Here is a 17,222-nt window from a genome sequence, read left to right as displayed (position 1 = left end):
ATGTCTACCAGTTGTAAAGGTGTGTGAGTTTTATCATTTTAATTATATGCACTAGTGTATGTGTATGTATATTTTTATTAGGCTACTATTTATTTATTTTTGGTACATTTCTTAAGAAGCATAATTTATTTTTAGACTTATTTGTTGGCCAGTTGTGGTCTGTGCAATAAATATTAAAAGTTCTAAACCATCTATTGTTTTATTGTTGCACTATAGTAATGATAATATTTTAATATTTAAGTTAATAGGTGTCTCTCACATTGTCCCACAGCAACATTAAAATAGTGTAGATTAGTGTACAATGTTTTATAATAATAAGATGTTCTATTTAGTGTCAATTTCATTCATTTAACATTTCATATTGGGGGTATTCAAGAAATTTCTTATATTTAAACTTTTTTTTTTTTTTTTAAGTAACGCAATAGTTACTTTCCCTGGTAATTAGTTACTTTTGTAATGATGTAATTCAGTTACTAACGCAGTTACTTTTTGTGAGAAGTAACTAGTAACTATAACTAATTACTTTTTTTAAGTAACTTGCCCAACACTGGTCTTGAGAAATCACTCCTGTCTTTTTGACAGCCTTTGGAAAAAAGAATCAGGTGAATGGTCCATGCTTGTTTTCTTTTTAACTAAACTAGCCAGTCAGAAACAGAGGCTGGACTTTCAGTTCCTTACAGCTACTTTTTTGATGGTATTGATCCCCAAATATGTTTGTTGATGATCATGTTGCAAATTATCCCTTCACTAAAATATAAAAGCTTCCAGAAAGATTTTCACATTTGAAGACCCATTTATACAGTGAAAGATAAAACCATTATAAATATGTGTAAAATATTGTATGGAAAAATATGTACCTTTTTTTAAGTTTATCTTTTACACTCTATCTTAATCAAAAGTGACAGTAAAGACATTTACCATTGTTAGAAAGGTCTATTTCAAATTGTGGCAAACAGGGCAGGGTCGAGTTATTGTAAATTGTAATATTAATTCACAATGTTACAGTTTTTACTGATATTTTCTATCAAATGAATACAGCTTTGAAGAGCATAAGAGATTTGACACAATAGTTTGTGATTTAATGTTTTCTGACCAGTCTATAGAAAGCGTAATTAATACAAAAATATTTCTTTTTAATTTAAGTTTAAACATAGCTATTTTATTATTGCTTATATATATATATATATATATATATATATATATAATTTATTTTTTTATTTGAACATTTCTGTGGAGCCCCTGGTGGTCCTGGACCCTAGTATTCTCTGGAGTTAGACACTCCCTTCACTTATGAGCATCCATGAAACAAGTATACTGTATTGCCAGACAGGTGGTTGAACCATCCCGCCAAATTGTTTTTTAACTAATCTGCCAGCTGGTCCCCAACCTGACTAGCTGTAAACCCCTCTAAAATCATCAAAACAGAGCATCCTAACCTTTGGCTGGTTTCAGATTTTTCATCCAGCTTTCAGGACTTTGTAGAGGTGAGCTGATATAAGCCTTGGCCGACATACCTGGAGATCTTGCCAGGCAGGACTGATTGCTTGGTGGTGCTTAGGATCTGGAATAGCTAACCAAATGGAAGAAGTGGCAGGATTTTACCCAAAATTTTTAATTCTGTCATCCTTTACCGACCCTCATGGCATTCGAAACCTGCGAAACATAAGATATTTTGAGAAGTGTCTCAGAGTTGGGGTTTTTTTTCCGTCACTAGTCACCAAAACTGTTTTGATACCAAAATTTGTTAAAATATCTTCTTTTGTGTTCCGCAGAAAAAAGAAAGTCTTTGGAATGACATGGGTGTGGGTAAATTATGACAGAATTATCATTTACTGGGTGAAATATCACATTAATGACCCTAAATCTGAAGGGTTCAGTTTTCTTTTCAGTGTTCATGCATGGTTTATTATAAATGCTTTATAGACAAGAATAATTTATGAATATAATTTTGTTTATGTTTAGCAATAAATAGACAGCTCATTCTCTTGTGCTTTTTTTTCCCCCAAAGAAGAAGAGTTTCTTACAGGAAAAATACAGAAAATAAGAGTTGTTCTATCTAGTTAAAGCATTGTCTTTGTTACTCCAAGCATTCTGTTCACACAACAGCATATATGCAGTGCCATCTACTGCACGAGTCGGTGTACAGCAGACCCAAGACAAGAGGAAAACACATCTGGAATAAAAACCATGCCTTGCATTAGAACTCCAGCAGGAATTGACTGTTAGATACATTAATTTAGACAACATTTGGCCACTGTTTTTTCCACAGACCCTTTATACTTTGAATAATACATGTTCCTTGTCTTATACTATTCAGAGAAATTATATTTGTAGTATGTGATGCAATAACTAAATGTAATAACTTGCTTTGCTTCTGAAACATATTTTCTTTTCAGTTGACATACTGTAAGTCTTTTCTAGTATGTAACACCCACTTGTAATGATCCCAATTACATCTCAATAGATACAATTAAGCCCCACCAATATTTCTTTTTCCTGAATATACTGTTTAAATCCACTAAATCCTGCAGTGGTTAATGTTGCAGCTGGCAGCATAACAGACGCAGTGGGTACCTTCTCATTTCCTAAACAATCATGTCGGAAGACACATCCCGTGGTCATGGAAAAAATGTCACTGTGTTTCAGAAGTGTCAAATTATTGGCCTGCTGAATTTCTGAAATTATGAGATTGCTGAAATTACTAAAATTGGACTAAGAACTATCCGGCGCATTATTAAAACCTGGAAGGATAGTGATGAACCATTATCACTTAAACGTTTGGTGAAGTCAAATCGTTGAAAATCAACAGTACTAGCTATGTTTAATAGTGAAAGTAAGAGCATTTCTACATGCACCAAGGAGAACTCAAGAGATTGGGAATGAACAGCTGTGTGGCCTTAAGAAAGCCACTTGTTAGTGAGGCTAATCATAAAAAAAAAAGCTTCAGTTTGCTAGGAAGCATTAAGATTGGACTCTGGAGCAATGGAAAAAGGTAATGTCCTGATGAGTCCAGATTTACCTGGTTCCAGAGTAATGGGCGCATCAGGAAAAGAAGGGATGCACCCATCATGCATAGTCCTTTCCTGTAGCTCAGTGGTTAACAACGCAAGGTTGTGGGTTCGATCCCAGGGGATTGCACATACCTATGTATAAATGTATAGGATAATGCAATGTAAGTCGCTTTGGATAAAAGCGTCGGCCAAATGCATAAATGCAAATGTAGTCCCTACTGTACAAGCTTGTTGAGGCAGTGTTATGATCTGGCTTTGCTTCACTTGGTCAGGCCTAGGTTCAGCAACATTGAGTGGCTCTAAAATGAGGTCAGCTACCTACCTGAATATACTAAGGGTTTCCCATCAGTGGGTCTTTTCTTCTCTGATGGCACGGGCATATTTCAAGAAAACAATGCCAGGATTCATCTGGCTTAATTGTGTAAGAATGGTTCAAGGAGCATGAGGCATCATTTTCCCATAGATTGGCCACCACAGATTCCCGATCTTAATCCCATTGAGGATCTTCGGGATGTGCTGGAGAAGAATTCACGCTGTCGTTTGCCTCTCCCATCATCAACACAAGATCTCTGTGAAAAATTATTAAAACTCAGGACTGAAATAAAAATTGAGACATTGCAAAAGTTTATCGAAACAATGCCATGGCGAATACATGCTGTAATCAAAATTAAAGTCGGTCCAACAAAATATTAGAGTGCACAACTTTTTTTTGGCAGGGCAGTGTATATATCCTACCTTTTTCCACTATAAAGAACCTTTTGTGCAATTGAACTGTTCCATGGATGTTAAAGGTTTCTCATGGAACTAAAGTTGCAGTTTTAAGAGTGTATATGAGTGCAGATTATAATCCAGCTACTGAATGAGGTTCATAGGGCATGTCTGTATTGATTGTAGAACTAGTTTGAATACTATAAAAGCCAAAAGTGTTTTGAAGGTCTTGTGGCCTATACGTGACTGTGATAAATAATTATTACAAAGGTTAGATGCGTCTGAGAAAGTCTTGTGTCTCCAGTTTTTTGCTTAGTCAGGGATTTTCAGTACACAACAGGTGGCTGTGAAAGAATAAGACCATTATTTCATTTGAAGGCTGCTTGCCTCTGGGAAAGAGTTGATTGTACTTGAAAATTTTTACATCTTGCCTCTGAGAAAGGGTTGACCAACAATTGGCTGGTTTCCACAATTAGAGAGAAAGGCAGGAGAAGTGAAACTTAAAGGGGCATTCCACCCATAGGAACATTGTTTTTTATTGAAAGTGGGTCATATATGTAGTCGAAATGTAAAATAAATTTTGAATTTGGTGCCTTCGTGACCGAGGAAAGACAAAAAATAACTTCGGGACGCATTTGTATGAAAGACAACAACTCCCACAATGCACCACATTGCACAGCTCCGCAAGCCACTCCCACTAATCCAGAACAGCTCATATCTGCCTATAAGAGAAATCACTCTTCCGTCTACAAGGCTAGCTACCAATAGAGCTTGAAATTCATTTCACACAAAATGTCTAGTTAGTTGGCGAATTCATTAGTGCATTACTTCTCGTTTGTATTTCTTTCGAAAAGTTGTCCTCGTCTGATTCAGAGATTTCGTCCAGGAGAAATTGTCATCGTTGAAATTCTTTGCCGCAGACGGACTCTATCTCTGTGTTCGTAGTTGCATAGTGAGATCACCGGCGCCACCAGTCCGCCCTAACTCGAGCCAGTCCGGGCTCCTTGTCCACGGCAGGCAGGTCTTCTGCCTCGGCTGCTCTTCGCTATAATGCGGCTTGTAAAGGTAGCTACAAACACCTGATTCAAGCATCAGACTTCCGAAATCCTCTTCTTCTATATCATACTGAGTACTCTCCTCCGCTATTGTCATAACTTTACATCTGTCTCCACAGCGCCTGTTAGCTTAGCTTCAAACAAGATGGAGGATATTGCTTTTTAGTTCTCTTACGAGAGGTCTCTCGTACTTGCGTAAGAAAATCTTACGCTAGGGGAAAACCTCTTTTCCTCGAGATATTGAAGCCAAAAATTATCCTTAATTTTGCAATAATGTAAAACGCATTGCAGCAGCATGCAGACATGGGCGAGACAGCTCGCGCGCCCATTGGCTGCTCTGCGGCAACTGCACCAGCCTATCGATAGAGGCTCCTCATGACGTCAGAACCAATGAGGGCGCTTCGCGCCCATTACGTCATGTCCCGCCGAAGTCGGGTGGGGTCAGGGCTATAAATACGGCCCAGAGAGGCTGGTTTGGTCAGTTTTTCATCTCTTCAGCGGACTTCGCTGGATCCCGAGAGGAAGCCACGCCGTCTGAGCCAAGCACCCAGCGGGATTAGTGCATCTGAAGCAGCTGGTCGACATCTCGCCGCCTTCAGTCGCCGTTTCTGCAGACGCTTTCCGGCGTACTATATCCTTTTATTGCTGTGTGTGTGTGTTCGCCGCTGCGACACGCACATTCTCTCCTTCTAAAAGAGCACGAGCGTCTTTTTCAAGATGCCTCGTTCTTCCTGCGGCTCTTGCCGAGCTCCACTCAGCGACGGGGACCACCACGTCATCTGTGTTTCCTGCCTGGGTGAGGATCACGCAGCTATCGCGCTCGCCGAGGGTGGCTGCCCTCACTGCGAATTAATGCCTATGGTGACTCTGCGGACTCGCCGAGCATTCTTCCGCAAAGCTGCGCCCGCGCCTTCGCCCGCCGAGCTGCCGCGCCGTAAAAAGCGCCGCGCTCAACGGGTCCCTGAACCTCCTCCATCCCGCCATTGAGGACTATGAGGAAGCTTTACGAGTGGAGGACGACAGTTGCTCTATCCTGGCGTCGGGCAGTGAGGACTGGTCGAGCTCCGCGGACCTCGCACCACCCTCTCACCGGCCCTCTGGGAAAAGAGCTAGCATCGAGGCGGAGCTGATGCGTCTGCTCGAGCAGGCCGTCGAGAGCCTCGGCCTTGAGTGGTCGACGCCCCAACAGCCTGCACTCAACCGCCTGGACGGCTGTTTTCTACAAAGGGAACGTGCTTCAAATCCTTCTAGACCAGCTCCCTTCCTTCCTGAGCTTCACGAAGAGGTAGCTAAGTCTTGGAGCGCCCCCTTTTCAGCCAGAGTGCGTGCTCCCGTGTCCGCAGCATTCTCCGTAGTCGACGGTGCTAAGGACAAAGGGTACCACTCTCTTCCTCCCGTCGAGGAAGCGGTAGCCGCCCATCTTTGCCCGCCCTCTGCTGGACGGCGCGCTAAGACGGCGCTGCCATCTAAAGCCTGCCGTACTACCTCAGCCCTGCACGGTCGCGCTTACACCGCCGCCGGGCAGGCTGTCTCGGCGCTTCATTCAATGGCCGTGCTCCAGATCTTCCAAGCCAACCTTCTCCGCAAATTGGACGAGGAAGGACCGGAAGCTGTGAATCTCACGGATTTGAGGAGCGCGACGGATCTCGCCCTTCGCGCCACTAAATCCGCCGCGCAGGCCATGGGGCGGAACATGGCGTCTCTCACCGTTGCTGAGAGACACCTCTGGTTAACGCTCTCGGAGATGTCGGATTCGGAGCGCTCTGCTTTTCTCGACGCCCCCGTCTCCCCCGCTGGCCTCTTCGGATCTTCTGTCAAGGATTTCGCAGACAGATTCGCCGAGGTTCAAAAGACATCGCAGGCCATGAAACATTTCCTGCCCAAGCGCTCGAGCTCCGCAGCAGGTCGCTCAAAACAGCCGTCTGCTCGCAGCTCTCAGCCGCAACCCTCAGCTGCCGCCGCCCCACAGCGCCGTCAGCCCAAGGATCAGAGACCGCGCTCTCGCTCCACCGGCCGCCGCCCCCCCGCCGCGTGGGCCACGGCCGAGGATTGAGGTAAAGCCCGAGGCCTCTAAGTCTTCCTAGCCAGCCTACGGAAGCGACGGTGTTCAAGTCCCGCTGCGGCCGAACTTCCACCGAAAATTTTCGCTCGCTCAGTTCCAGTAATTGCGACTGTTCCAGCGTATTTCGCAGTAAACAAGTCGGCAGTACAGCCCGCTTGCCTGCACACAAACGCCGTTTTTACGGCGACCCAGATAAATCCCAAAAAGTGTATTTTTTGGTATTCCGGCCACGGCCGATGGTGTTATGAGTGTAGTAAACATGCCCACTGCCCAGTGCCCATTCCTACACACAGACACGGCCCTCCACACACGGCCCGCACAAATAAAACCGACTCATGTCGGTTGTGCACCAAATGTAGTGATTGTGCCCACGCCCCAGTGCCCGCAAACACTACACGCTACATGTCTCACGGTTTCTGTAAAAACGAAACCAACGCACATACAGTCTGCACAAACAGACGGTGTTCTCAGCGTTATGCATGGGCCCGTTGTCCCGCGCCCTCATTCGCTCACAGACATATTAAACCCCACGGGGCTCACCACGCTCGCTCTCCCTCAGCACACAGCTGCAGGAGAACTGAGCGCGGGCAGACCGCTCGCTGTGATCCGCGCGCCCCCAGTCTCGCACGCTGCAAACGCGGCGCTCATGTTACAGCACACTGTTGCTCTCCGCTCGCCACTAGATCGCGGCCAGAGCCCAGATATCATTCCACCCCTAGCCACTCACGCGAAAGCGTGGGCAGAGCTCCCCGGGGTCTCAGAGTGGGTGCTGAACATTATAGAAAGAGGCTATTCGCTACAGTTCGATCGACGCCCGCAACGCAAAGCGGCGCGAATCGAAACTACGGTGAAAAAGGAAGTAGCACACCTACTTCGAGCAAAGGGGCTATAGAACCCTTATCACAAGCTCAGAGCGAAGGGGGCATGTACAGCAGATATTTTCTGGTACCCAAGAAAGACGGGGGTCTCAGACCCATTCTAGATCTAAGACGGCTAAACAAAGCACTTCTGAAACGACGGTTCAGAATGCTCACGACCAAGAAAATCCTCTCGCAAATTTGCCAAGGGGACTGGTTCATGTCGATAGATCTGAAAGACGCTTATTTCCAAATACAAGTAGCGTCACGTCACAGGCGATTTTTGAGATTCGCCTTCGAGGGTCAGGCATATCAGTACACAGTCCTGCCATTTGGCCTATCCCTGGCACCTCGCGTATTCACGATGTGCATGGATGCAGCGCTCGCACCCCTCAGGCTGCGAGGCATACGAGTGCTGAATTATCTGGACGATTGGCTGGTTCTAGCTCGATCACAGTCGGAGCTCATAGAACACAGGACCGTATTACTCGATCACCTCGAGAATTTGGGTCTCACAGTCAATTGGGCGAAGAGTTCGCTGTCTCCCAGTCAGAAAATATCCTTTCTGGGCACAGATTTGGACTCGCTGTCTATGACAGCACAGCTGTCGCCGCAGCGCAGACTAAGTATTCAGCGCATGACAGAGATTTTTCGCCACAACGCTTTGGTCCCGCTCAAAAGGTTTCAGAGGATGCTGGGTCTCATGGCTTCAGCATCCTCAGTGCTTCAGCTGGGTCTGCTTCGCATGCGCCCGCTGCAGTACTGGTTGAAAGCGCGCGCGCCGCGCAGAGCTTGGACCTCCGGTCTCGCGCTCCTCAAGGTCGATCAGAAATGCGTTGCAGCTCTGAAACCTTGGACAGTGACCGACTGGTACCGGTTAGGTGTAAGCCTGGGGACTTCCTCGAGTGTGAAGGTGGTGTCTACGGACGCCTCAACCTCGGGATGGGGAGCGCTGCTCGAGGGCAGACCGTTATTCGGCCAGTGGTCGGAACGGGAAAAGCTTCTGCATATAAACTGCCTGGAAATGATGGCAGTCGACAACGCGCTGAGGCGTTTTTGTCCCCATATAAAAAGACACCACGTCTTGGTCCGGTCGGACAACATGTCAGTGGTGGCTTACATAAATCACCAAGGAGGTATCAGATCCAGAATCCTTCACAGGCTGACGGAACGCCTCCTGATCTGGGCTCAGCACAATCTGCGCTCGCTCAGGGCAGCGCATGTGCCCGGCCTTCTGAATGTGGGGCCAGACAGACTGTCCAGAAACAATATTCCGGCAGGAGAATGGTCTTTGCACCCGCAGACAGTCGAACTGCTGTGGAAGACGCTTGGCAGAGCGAAAATAGACCTATTTGCGTCTCAAGAGAACGCTCATTGCCAAGAATTTTTCTCCAAGAGCAGGGACGCGCTGGCTCACGTCTGGCCCCGCTGCCCGCTCTATGCGTTTCCCCCTGTCACGCTCCTACCCCAGGTGTTAGAGCGAATCAGGGAGAGCGGATGCCCAGTGCTGCTCGTCGCCCCATTCTGGACAAACCAAGCCTGGTTTCCAGTCCTGATGCAGCTGACGAGTACCACCCCGTGGCCGATACCGGTGAGGAGGGATCTCCTCACACAGGCGAACGGCTCGATCTTGCATCCTTACCCGGAGCGTTGGTCCCTGCACGTGTGGGCCATCAATGGGTACCCGTTAACCTCCCAGCGGGAGTGTTAAACACGATCACACAGGCTAGAGCTCCATCCACGAGGCGGCTCTATGCCTCAAAATGGTCTGTGTTCACTAGCTGGTGTGCAGCGAGTGGTACTCCGCCCTCATGCTGTGGGGTGACGGAGATCCTCTCTTTTTTACAAGAGCTACTGGATAAGGGTAGAACCCCATCCACGCTCAAAGTTTATGTGGCGGCCATAGCAGCGTTCGCTGAACCACCGCTCGGCCAGTCACTAGGAAGGAACGATCTGGTCATTCGCTTCCTTAGAGGAGCTAAGAGGCTGAACCCTCCCAGACCTCCCTCAGTTCCCGTTTGGGACCTCTCCACGGTTCTGGAAGCCATGAAAGGTGCCCCATTGGAGCCAATACAGTCAATAGACCTGAAACTCTTGTCTTTCAAAACAGTGTTTCTTCTGGCTCTCGCTTCAGTGAAGCGCATAGGGGATCTGCAAGCGCTCTCAGTGAGCGCGACGTGTATGGAGTTTGGACCTAATGACTCGAGAGTCATACTCAAACCAAAGCACGGATACGTTCCTAAATCCCTCAATACACCGTTTAGGGCACAGGTTATCTCCCTGTCGGCCCTGCCGGTATCTGAAGAGGAAGGTGACGCAGGCTTCCTTTGCCCGGTCAGGGCGTTAAGGGCATATGTGTCTCGCTCATCTGTTTTCAGGCAGACGGAGCAGCTCTTCGTTTTGTTCAGCGGACGTTCTAATGGACTAGCTGCGTCAAAACAGAGTCTATCCAGATGGATAGTGGATGCTATTGCGCTAGCTTACACATCCAGGGGCCTGCAATGCCCGATAGGTGTCAAAGCGCACTCCACAAGAGGCATGGCCTCGTCGTGGGCTTGGTCCAGTGGGATTGCCTTGCAAGATATCTGTATGGCGGAAGGCTGGGCCTCCCCGTCTACATTTATAAGGTTTTATAACCTCGAGGTTCCCGCTTTACAAGCTAAGTTGCTCTCGGTTTAATTTCTCAGTACTGCCCGCCCGATGCTATCGACTCGGGATGCTGAAACTGCTAGAGCGTCGATCACTGATCGCCTATATACTTATGTGGGCAGTGTGTAAGTCCCCCTTATTTATCAGTCCAGGCCGAGTTCGCCCTGGCTGTGTGGAACACTTGATATAATATGCTCTTATCAGAGCTTTATATTACAGGAATGATGCTATTCTAGCCCCTCTTCCCGGATTCCCTGTGAGTCCCTTGTGATTAGGCACTGTATGAGCCCCGGGCACCTGCCCCTGGGACTTTAGTGCTATGTCTCAAGCACGCACGGCGTTTTACATTGTGTTCCCCTAGCGTAAGATTTTCTTACGCAAGTACGAGAGACCTCTCGTAAGAGAACGTACTCGGTTACTAATGTAACGACTATGGCTCGATGGGTAAAAATTGACTTTTAATTTATATACTAATTAAAAGTGAAAACACTTTCTAAGTCCCACAGACTTGGCGAACTCTGTAACTGAACCCCCGTTTACGACTCGCTTCCCCCCTCTCGACAGTGTGAGCTTCAAAGACATTACTGACATTCCGATCTCAACAGAAAACCCGCTCTGAACACACACACGTACACACACACACACACACACACACACACGAAAGCCACTAAAGTGCAACGTCATGTAGAAATATGGCTCTTGAATGTATACCTTCCGATATGTATGTGTGTGATTAGCTTTGCCTTATAATAGAGGTGTGTTTTGCTAGAGTAAAATCTTTAATTCTGAAGATTCATTGAAAGAATATTCACTCCATAGTGTTGTAACCCTAACTCAGACCATAAAACTTTACGACCCAAGCCTCAAAGGCATTCCAGAACACACACACACACACACACACACACACACACACACACACACACACACACACACACACTCTGGAACTTTGGAAACAGATATTCTTCCACATAACAAGCCACTGAATGTTGATATGTATTCCTATGTTTCTCAAAGTGTCGTCACTTGCCATAACGGAAACATTGACAACTTTATTGTGTGTTTAATCAAACTTTATTTGTGTGTAATTATGCATATAAGTGTAACGTTATGTTTCCCCAATCTTTACCTGTCATAATTGATATCTCTGTAATCCTCTCCATCTCACGGAGACGAATCTTGACTGCAAGGTACAATAATATGCATTTGATTCCAGGAAATATCATATTTCTAAGTATGAATCCTTTCCCTCATAAGACATATGGTAAAAGGGGGCGTGTTTTTCTTCACACAAAGAAGACTTCTTCCCGCTACAAATCAGAAGTTTTGATTCGCTCTGTCCCCAAAACAGGGCGTAAACAGATGTCTGTTAAAAGGAAGATTCTCTCTTCTCTTCTCTCTCTCATCTCTTCCTCTCAACTCATCCAACTTCTCTGGACCCTCCTCCCCGGCGCAGCGCTTCTCCAAGGAACATCTGAAGGAGGCCCTGGCCTTCTCCATCGAACGAACCCATGTTCGAGTCGTAACCGCCGGTCTTTGCAACTAAGATTTCCAGCCTCTCCCATCCCGGGAGACGAATCTGAACTTTTCCGGTAACGTTAAATTCAAGTGAGCCTTTACATCGTTTTTCGAAACGACCCAGAAGAAGAAGCTAGACGCAAACCAGCCGGACACGCGCACGCGCGTCCCCTTTTCAGCATCACACTGAAAGAGTACCACATCTCGCAAGTATATTGATTCCTATAAAAGCTGTTCCAGGTGTCTAGGTCTTAGGTCTGTGATTTAAGTTACCCTCTATCTTCCCTCTATATCTTTCTTTCTTTCATTTCATGTTTTTGTTCGGTTAAATGTTTATTCGTTTGTTTGCATTTTTACGTACGTTTATGTTTGTAGTTTATATAATCTCTAGCGTGTGCCATTTTATTAATAAACCCATTTATACTTTTAACTGTCTCTGTGTTTGAAAACCCACTTTTTATAAAGTCAATGAAACAAAAGATCTATAAAGCTACAGGCTCTATATTATAAAACTACTTTGAATAGTTTTAAATTATAAACCCAAAGAGGTTTTGTCTTCGTGGCCAGAAGATAAACTCTCTTGGAGTTTTGTAAACAGAAATACTTCTTCTTAACTGTAATGATCAGACAGTACAGAACGAGGCATTTCCTATAATTGATAAAGTAAATGCATATGCGATTTATGAATTATGACCATGCGTTATAAATATTAATATTGCCAAAATTCCCTATATTCTTGAGCTAATTCGCATTAACCCAGAGGCATTTACGCTGCATGTATTATGGTGGAGACATTTCGAGCAGTTTCAAACTTCATTTTTGTGGGCAAATTCAGTTTCAGTTGAATGTGTATTATTGGTATTAATAATTGTAGGCTATACGCGCGTTTTGAATCGTGAGATAAGTCGCCAAGGCGAACTCACCCAGCTGATGGCAGGCACAAAGGCCAGCTCAGCTCTGCTAAAACTGCAGTTCATGACATTACATCTGTCTCTGTAAAGACGAAGCAAAACTCTTTGCAGTTGATACATGTAACATGATTTAAACCGACTAAATGAAGACGAAGGATCTCTTTTAGGACGAAGACGTAAATCTGATAGTTTTCAGTCGTAATAGGCCTTATACAATACGTTAACGATAAACTCCTGGTCAGAAATTGGCCTCGCGATCCAATTTCGTAAACCTACGCAAAAATCATAAAAGTGCTATTTTGATTAATGCTTATGGGAGATGAGCAGATGATAAGTCCTGCTCACAGCTGTTCTGATGCCTGGTGTGCTCACAGCTTAAGTAAATAGATGTTCAATCCCTGTTTGCTCACAGTTTCTAGTGATTAAAACACGAAGTTTTAATACCTGTTTTTATGTAAACCGTTTTATGTGTAATGAGTAATTGGAGACCAGTTTTATGAATTAAGAAAAGATGATAATCCCTGTTCTTATTCTAAAACCGTCTCAATGTGTAATGTATAATGTGTAATTCCTGTTAGTCACATGTTGTGAAACTCGCGTCAGTTTTCCGCATGCAACAGAAGCGCAAAACACCACGTGATTCCACAGATAAAAAAATCTGCTGTCTTAACTGCTGAATCACGTCACCGACACTAGAGGGCAGCCTCTAGAGGTGTGGCAGGGCTCAAATTACGCGCCCCCCCACCGACGTCATCCTGCGTGAGCGTCGCCTCCCACTGACGTCAGCCTGCGCGAGCGCAACTACGCCATCTCGTGGCGTTCTAAGATAATACCTGCTTTCAATTTCTTTTTCTCTCTGCATTCATTTTCTCTCTCAAATACTTAACTGCATTCAAGCTTAGCTTATGCTGATATTATTTGGAGTTAGACAATTCCTTTTTCTGTTTTTGACTGTCACACTTTAAGTTAAGTTCGAAAAAAAAAGGGGAAAACTTTTCGAATTAAAAACTTAGATCTGATTCACTCAGTTCATTGATAAGGTCCACCTAGGAAGAAGCACGCCACTGTGTGGCGATCTTGGGTCGACTTATCAATATCTGTTTAACCCCCAGCCTGCAATTGAAGTGTCTCATTGCCACCCTTTTCGTTTGATTATTTTTATAATCAATACTAATAACCTCAGTGTTATTGTAAGGATTATAGGAAGTCATTCTGAATTTCAGTTTTGATTATTTTTAGTATTGATACATCACTGTTATCATTCTGATTTTCTTTCCTTCCTTATTATTATTATTTTGGACCTCTCCTTGCATGCTTATTTGAATTTTAATTTAAACTAGTTTGAATTTTAATTTAAATTGTGTTCACTAACAACCAGGTGGACCACGGAGAAGGAATACGCCCCTTTCCCTTGTGGCACAAACCCACTGCAGGGCCTATCCCTCTGCCTGCGTCCCAAGCCTGTGTTGTTTATTTGAATTTTATTTCATTGATAATTTTTTTTTCTCTTTCCCCAGCCTTTTCAAAAGGGGGGGTAGGTTATTCCGATAATTAACCATCGGTTATCATAATTCCTTTGCATTGTATCATTATTTTAGTAAAGCCCTTGCCTCTGACCCCTGCATACATATTTACTCAATTTGATGAAAACAGAAAGCCTTAATTCACTTTAAGTCTAACCTCTCAATCCCTTATTGTGTATCTATTGGCAGGACCCAGTCAGTGCACTGTGGTAATCCAAAAGTCATCCCTGGTGGTTTCCGGTGGGCGGGGATCATCTGTCCGGCGTTACTGACACTGCGCCCTGTCTGGTGTTGGGACCGTCGGAGAGTCTGACCGCGCCCGCTGGTTTCCACCTGGATGACCTCTATTCACCCCAGGTAAACTAAAATTTGATAGAACCCATCCACTTATTAGGAACCACAGAATACTAGCTATTCCTTCGGGTGTATTTTAAGTGCTTGGACTCACCTTTCTCTCTCTAAGACACACCTTCTTTCGAGGTCCTGTCCCGACAACCCACGCATCTCCTGGCCCGATCAGGAACTCTCGCAGTGTTAATAAGGCTTAGGCCTCTTTATTTTATTTTATTTTATCTTATTTGATTTATTTTCCTTAAATAACGCTCCCCGTGTTATTGTTTGTGACATTTCATTGCAGACCAATGCACTTCCTTGTGTTGTGTTTCCCTCTGATCTTCCCTACCTTCAACCTTGTCTCTTTCTCCACTCTGTTGTGATTTGTTTCTTTCATTTCACTTAGACACAGAACCTAAGAGAGACCCCAGGAAAAGCTGAATAATAGAGTGACGATCAAAGCGGGCGTCGCTAGACGACCCCCAGGCTACCGCCTGTCCAAATTTCTATTGTGGGTTTCATCCATACCCACGAAATTGGCTCCGCTAACTGTTGACATCAGTTAGCCCCGAAATTCTCATAAACGGCATAGCCCGTATGAGTATAGCTCATTAACCCTAAAACAAACTTGCATTGTGTCTCTTTTTGTGTGTGCTGTGCTTCTCTCACCACAGTAAGCAGAGATGTCGAGCTAACCCAGTCCCACAGTACCTGGACCAGTTTGAGACCTGCGATCCAACCCAGAAGTACGACCACGAGCAGCTGGCCAAAATCTTCGGAAAATCGCACTCAACCTCGTCACCAAGGCCCGGGCCAGCGAAAGGCTCAGTCTCGATATGGAACAGAAGGCAGCCGCACTACAGCTCCAGGCCACAGAAGCCCGGAAGGACCGAGCCCACACACAGAGTCGGCTAGACCAGCTAATCTTCCTGACCGAGGAAGAGGACGAGACGGACACAACGCTACAACAGGAAGTTGAAAGACTTCAAAAAGCCCTGGACGATCTTCGTCTGCACACAGATCAAAGACAGCAGTCGGAGGAAAACACCCGGGAGGAACTCAACGAAAGGCTCCAACGGGCTGAAGCTCTCCTTGAGAGAGCAGAGACTAAAATCCATCAGCTCATTCAGCAGAGACACGATCTCGAAGACGAACTAGACATGGTTCGCAGAGAACTGAGACATGCTTACAGTTTCAACCGCGACCGGGAAGGGGAAGAACATCTCACACCATTTCCCCCTTCCAGCGAGTCTGCGCCTTTCAGCCACACACCCAGAGCTGAAAAGGGGGGCGAAAGCCCACTGCACAACACCACGCCTGTCAGCCAAACACCAAGAGCTGTAAAGGGTCAGAACCCTCTCCAGACGGATTGGGCCCCCAGCAACAGCGCTCGTCCAACAAACCTCAACAAGATGGCCAGAAACATTCCTACGTTTGCCGGAGACTGCAGTGTTCATGCGTACCTTCAAGACATTGACTTTCACCTGCAAACTGTCGCCAACGCGACAGCTTGGGACAAATTGTACCTGGTAAGAATCACCTCAAGCAGAGAGGTGCGTAGTTTTCTGGATCGCCAACCACAGCCTGTCAAAGCAGATTACAAGCAACTGCGACAAGCGTTGATCCGCGAATTCTCTGACCCAGAATCAGACCAAGGGTTTATCACGGCCCTCGACGTGAAACAGGCCCGACTTGAACACCCACACTCCTATTATGACCGACTCCGACAAACGTTCTTCGGAGCAACCAACACACCAGATATGGAAGAAGATATAACCTTTAGAACTTTGTTTCTGCGGAACCTGCATAGCACCGTGAGTAAACATCTCGGCGTGCTCGTCTGCCCACGAACCATGTCTATTCGAAAACTCAGAGACTTAGCCCACAAGGCTTACACCAAGCAAAGGGCCATGGATGAAAAGACGGTAAAGACACACACAATTCACTCCGTCTCTGAGCACCGCTCAGAACCAGACAGCAGGTGGCGGCACGACTGTGACGGTGCCCGTCCAAAGCGTCGGACCGACCGCTCAGAAAGATTCTGGAACCAGCACCACCCGCCGTCCAGAACTCCAAGCCCAGACCGTCGAAACTGGAACCACTCTCCTCAGAACACTGGTGAGCCCGAGTCTTCTTACATCACAGATGAAGACAGTGCAGCCACGTCTGACACAGACACAGAAAACGAACACTGACACCTACTGCTTCAAGGTCCTGACTGACCTGCAGTTGAGTAACCAAACCAATGTCTGCGCCACATACAGACAAACCCACCCACCCACCCTAACCATTGCAGTGATTACACAGCACAAACGAACTTTACCAACTACACTGCACGCCTCAGAGCCGCTAAACGCTACCTCCGCTGTGTACAAAGAAAGTCATGCGGGCCTCTGATGAACAGACTTTTCCTATGCCACCACTTACCCCTCCACCACCCTCGCAGGCCATCTGAGCTCACTGACGACCAGTGCCTCAGACAGCTGTCTGCCACCACGCACATGTTGCGTTCACAAGACTTCAATACACATTGTGCACCTGTTGCCATCACAGCGCCACAGCTCGTAAAGCCACAAAGCACAAGGGGGGGCCAGGCGT

Source organism: Leuciscus leuciscus (assembly GCF_965113295.1).
Source record: "Leuciscus leuciscus genome assembly, chromosome: 3".
NCBI classification, from domain to species: domain Eukaryota; kingdom Metazoa; phylum Chordata; class Actinopteri; order Cypriniformes; family Leuciscidae; genus Leuciscus; species Leuciscus leuciscus.
The sequence above is the reverse complement of the archived record's forward strand: the minus strand, read 5'-3'. Positions refer to the sequence as shown.